Consider the following 5428-nt stretch of genomic DNA (forward strand, 5'->3'; position numbering starts at 1 on the left):
TGGGTATTTATTCCAGTAGTAAAAGCATGTACAGATTTTATATAAATAAATAAGTAGACTGATGAATAAAATTGCATTCCTTATACTTCTAAATTTTGTAATCATGTTCTTCTATATAGATTTTTTTAAAAAAAAACACACACACTTCTTCCTTGCATTAAGAATCTCTCATTGGAAACATCTCTCTCTTTAGTATTCTACATTATTTCTGTCCCCCTCCCAACCCTTCTCTCTCTCTTTTAAGATTTTAATGAGAAGAAAAGGTATGAAATTATTTATTAAACTGATAAGAACAGATACTACACTTGATCTTGGCCAAAAGGCTGAGAAGCGATAGGTATGAAATGATTTAAAAGCAACTCACATAATTATTGGAATGTCTGAAAATGTTATCCATTACCCAAACTTCCAGTCTAAGCCAGTAGCCTAGAAATACACCCATGCAGTCCCCCCATTAACTATGCAGAATACTTAAAAAATAATAGTATGGAGAAATGTAATTTTATAGTAAGGCATGAGTCAGAAGTCCAGGTCTCAGTCACTGCCCTGGCTGATACCAGTTTGGGGACAGAACCTGCAGATTTCAGACGCCTGATTCACTCCAGGGACACACATTTACGTGTGCTTTTTAAGTCCTGAAGAGTAACAGATTCTGAAGATAAATTCATGGGCACTGTCAAAAACTAATCCCCCCAAAGGTGTAAATGGGAAGTTTACTTTTCCCCAAGAGATAGGATGCCTTTATAAAGCTTGTTGCTAACCTTTCAGCTTTTCTACATGACACAGTGCACCCTTTCTTGCTGAAATATATTTTTTTAAAAAAAAGTGACTTGGATTTTTAACAACTAATGTGATGCAAGAAGAATGAATATTGTAACAGAAAGACTAGAGAAATCAGAGCTTCCTCCTCCCCGAATGCAATATCCACCTATTACTGACCACTGTGACCTTTCTGGGAAAAGTCACTTCCATTGGATGGGGCAGTGGCCGCAAGGCAGCAAAACACCATTCGGAGTAATTCTTTGCAGATGCCAGGAACCGGAAGTTTCAAGGGGAAAAATGAAAGCCATTCACTCTTCCAATGACATGGGCCTTTGATACCACAAAGCCATTTGGGCTGAGAGCTCCCAGGTCAGGAAGGCACATAAAGATTGGTGATTAGAGAAATACTAGATCAGCAAAGTGTGGCAAGCTATTAAAAGAAACTATAGCTTTTATGATTGTGTCGCTGAAGCTCCCCAGGGCTATTTGTATTAGATATTGAGTTAAGCATAACTTATTTAGCCCCAACATTCCAGAAAACATTTTGATGTCAGCTACTGCAGGAAAGTAAACACCAAGCAAAGGAGGAAACAGAGCTGATCTCGGACAGATAAAAATGGTGTAATTGAATTTTCTGAACCCGGGCTTTTTAGAGCATTAAGAATGAGGAATTTTAGAAAGGTCCTTTCAACTTGGAAATAAAGTTTATTTAGGCGTTCGGTGGAGGGGGAGGGAAGGCACAAAGGGCTGACTTACATGATCATCAACTCGCTGAGCATATATTAACGTCTGATCAAAACATATTTTTAATGTGTTTACTGAAATGATCCCAGGGTTACCATCTGCATTTATGATAATGGATAAATTTCCCTCCTGCCCTCATGACTTAATAATCCTATAATTTTTGTGCATGCATCTTTTCCTCGTGGGCCTAATTTTAGCATTGTTCATGATGTCATCGGTTCGCGAAGTGTTTAGGGTTTACCACACACTTCCAGGACTGCCACCAAAATTCTTGTCTTTAAGACAAGGCTTTAACACTGACCACACTCACCAGATGAGATCCAACCCTAAACTGGACATGTTAGGAGTAATGAGCATACCAAAAAACCTGTCTACTTCCATTGTGAACCAGAGACGGCAACGCTTGAACTTTGAACAGCTAGCTCCTGCCGGGACCCCTGGAAGAAGCTTCCTCACAGGACCGAAGAAGACTGGGTGACTCGGAACAGAGAGGAGCCATCTGAACACAGTAGCAAGAGTAGTGTCTCAGAGATGAACCACTCCGACACAGTTCACATATGTAGATTGCAATTGAAAGGAGCTGGAGGGGGACAGTATTTTTACCCACAATTTCAGAAAGAAATATTGGCCATCTTTCCGAAACAGCAAGGTCATTTGGGAGACAGAGAGAGGCAGAGGGTCTGGAAGGAAACATGCAAAAACGTGAACTGCTCTTGCTTTGGGGTGGTGGCAGTATGGGTGATTTTTTTTCTGGTTGTTTTTTTGTTTTGGGTATGTGCCCCTGGCGGGAACTGAACCTGGGCCTCTCTGGTCCGTAGGCCAATGCTCCAACCGCTGAGCCAAACCGGCCAGGACAGTATGGGTGATTTTCACCTGCTTTTTACACTTGTCTGTTTTTGCCAGTTTTCTGCAAAGATTATGTACTCCTGACGAAAACAGAAAAGAGGGGGAAACACACAAATGAGTGGGAAAGCACATAGGCTTTTGTTAAAGTATGTTTTTATTGATTTTTTTTTTTTTTTTTTTTAGAGAGAGAAAGGAAGAGAGGGAGAGAAACATTGATGTGAGAGAAAAAATTGATCGGCTGCCTCCTGCACATCCCACACATGTGCCCTGACTGGGAATCAAACTGGGACCTCTCAGTCCATGGGACGAAGCTCAGTCCACTGAGCCACACCGGCCAGCACACATGGGCCTTTCTAATGTGAGGGACAAACCAGCAATCCCATCTCCCCTAGGCTAGGCCTTGCCGTGAGGAACGTGGGCTTGGACACAATCTCAGAAAAACTGCTCCAGGATTTACTCGCTGCAGAAGGAAACTGCAAGACTGTTTTTGGAAGGAGATTCTTCCAAGTTCAGTATTTGGGACTTTGAATGCACTCCTCAGGCAATCTTTTATTCTTAGCCCAACTCTAAGAAACTAGCATTTGTGTCTTCATTTAGCAAAGAAACTCTCCTGTTTTCTTTTCTTTTTTTTTAATTATTTTTTTTATTATTTTTCTTTTTTTTATTATTTTTTTATCCTCACCCAAGGACATTTTTTCGTTTTTTGTTCAGATAAAGTGGGAGGGAAAGAGAGGAAGAGACAAAGAGAGGAACATCGACGTGAAAGGGACACATCGAGTGGCTGCTACCTGCACGACCCAACCAGGGCCAGGGACAAACTGCAACCGAGGCACGGGCCCTTAGCGGGAACCGAACCCGGGTCTCCCTGGACCGCAGGCCAATGCCCTAACCGCTGAGCCAAACCGGCCAGGGCTCCTGTTTTCTTTTATTTATTGTTCCTCCAAAAGTTGTTTGTATTTGTGGGAAGATAGATAACTCCTACAAATATTGAGAACTCATATCTCGTGCCCGAGGTTGACCATGTTCAATGAGCACATTACAATGGCCATCACCACTGTTCTGTCTGCTCACTGCCTGTGCCAAATGGTAGTTAATGTGGGGGGCACCACCTACAGTGGTGTCGCTGTACAGTCCCTCATTTGGGTAATAATCAGAGTGACCTCAGGTCAATCATTCCAGTGGTTCTATAAATATAGTATAACTACATCCTATAATATGTTCTATTATTCTAGGGATGATGACAACATATACTTACAATGTAGTTATATAATTATGTACCTGTAACAGAGTTTTACATTTTGTGTTCAAGTTTAAGATAACTTAATTCGAATTTCACTGCCGATCTATTTTTGTGATCCGTTTGAAGTAAAAACCTGTGTGATTTAAAGAAGTTATCATGTTGGAATACTGTATAAATGTATCCAGGAAATAGTTGCTACCTGATTGAAAATACTACGGAAAATACAAAAATGTTATTAAAAGGAAAAGTGTCCTGTCACACTTGAACTGTACGCTCCATAAACAAAATAGTGTTATGACCAAAGACAGTACAGATTAAAAAATCAAGTAACAGTTTCAGGGTTCTCAGCAAAGTAATCACATGGGAAGTATTTGCAGGAACATTTTAGCATTTAATACAGTATATTCAAAACACCAGCAAGCAAACAAATAAAAATGCCAGAGAAAACAAAACCATTATTCTTTAGATACCAGTTTTTCTCAAGCAAAGGAATGATTCCTAAGCCTCTGAGTTTTTTTTTCCTTTTTTTTTCGTTGTTGTTAAAGAAAGTTCAGTTGAGGATAAGTTCCCGTTGGACGGTCATAAACCACCCATTCATTCTAAACTCAGAATACTAAGGAACACAAACCTGACATCAAGGTCAAAATAAATCCCGTATCTCTAACGTTGGTAACAGTTTCAAAACACCAGAGAGGTTGCCCAGCAAACTGTCTATTGGATTTGTCACCATTGCGCTCTACCTGGCATCTGACCCTTGAAAGTGTCCGCAGGCAGTGTAACAGGCTCCTCTGTATCTCAAGGGGAGCATAGGCTCTCAAAGATCAACAGACTAAAATGTCGAGTAAACATGGACTCTGTCCGGTAAACACAATCCTCATCTATTGTTGCAATTTTTGTGTAACTATTATTTGGTAAAGAGCATGGCAAAAAAGATAGGGAAACACAGAGCACCCCCAAGGTATTACTACTTCATGTGCATTATCTTGGGTTCCCTCCCCCAAAAGTCCATGTACAGACAGAACATGATTCCTCTCTCATTTGAGTGGCAGCCCAAGGTACAGCTGCAGATGCAGTTGCTAATGGTGCCATCATGTTGGCCCTATCACCCTAAGGAACACCTGTTCGGTTGCAAGTCTGAGTTGCCTCCAGTTATCTTGGTTCAGAAGGTACAGTAAATCGTGTGATTTCTTCTGTTTAGAATAATATTTATGCCTCACTATGTCCTTACTAATTCCATACAGAGATCATCAACATAATACAATTAAATTTCCTTACATAAAGCATCAAGAATGCTTAGGATTTAAATAAAATAAAAGCAAAGTGTCACGCTCATGGCTATGCAAATTGAAGAGGGGGGAAAAAAAGGCAAAGAAGGGAGGAAATATCTAACACATTTTCTTTTATTAATACTTTTTAAATAGCAAAGAAACTCTCCCAAAGATATTGCCTCTTTGAAGATAAAGTACCATTTGCATAAACTGGAGGGGCCTCTTTAATGCAGTTTTCATTATCTTGACTCCAAAGTGACTGATGTCAAGATCAAGGGAGTCAATCAGGGCAGATACACTCCAGGACACCGCCGAGAAATAAATCAACCCATCCTCTCCATCCAGGAGAGCCCCGCTCCACGGAGGGGATTTGTGAAGCTCCGTTCCGAAACAGGAGGCCAAGTTCCATTATGGTGAGGACTGACTCCCATCCCTTAGAAGTCTCTCATTCTTTACGTTAATTGGTGGCCCCTGCATCAGTTATCAAATAAGCTAATGAAGTTTGGAGATAAACCAGTTCTTGACCATTTCTTGCCCTCTGAACACTCCCAGGACACTAACCCCATTC

At 40.7% G+C, this 5428-nt stretch overlaps 1 pseudogene; it reads right to left on the reverse strand.

Annotated features, from left to right (window-relative positions):
- Positions 1 to 240: 240 nt before the first annotated feature.
- Positions 241 to 335, reverse strand: LOC118620633 (annotated as a pseudogene).
- Positions 336 to 5428: the final 5093 nt, after the last annotated feature.

The sequence above is a fragment of the Molossus molossus genome, unplaced genomic scaffold (genome assembly GCF_014108415.1).
Source record: "Molossus molossus isolate mMolMol1 unplaced genomic scaffold, mMolMol1.p scaffold_m16_p_7, whole genome shotgun sequence".
NCBI lineage: Eukaryota > Metazoa > Chordata > Mammalia > Chiroptera > Molossidae > Molossus > Molossus molossus.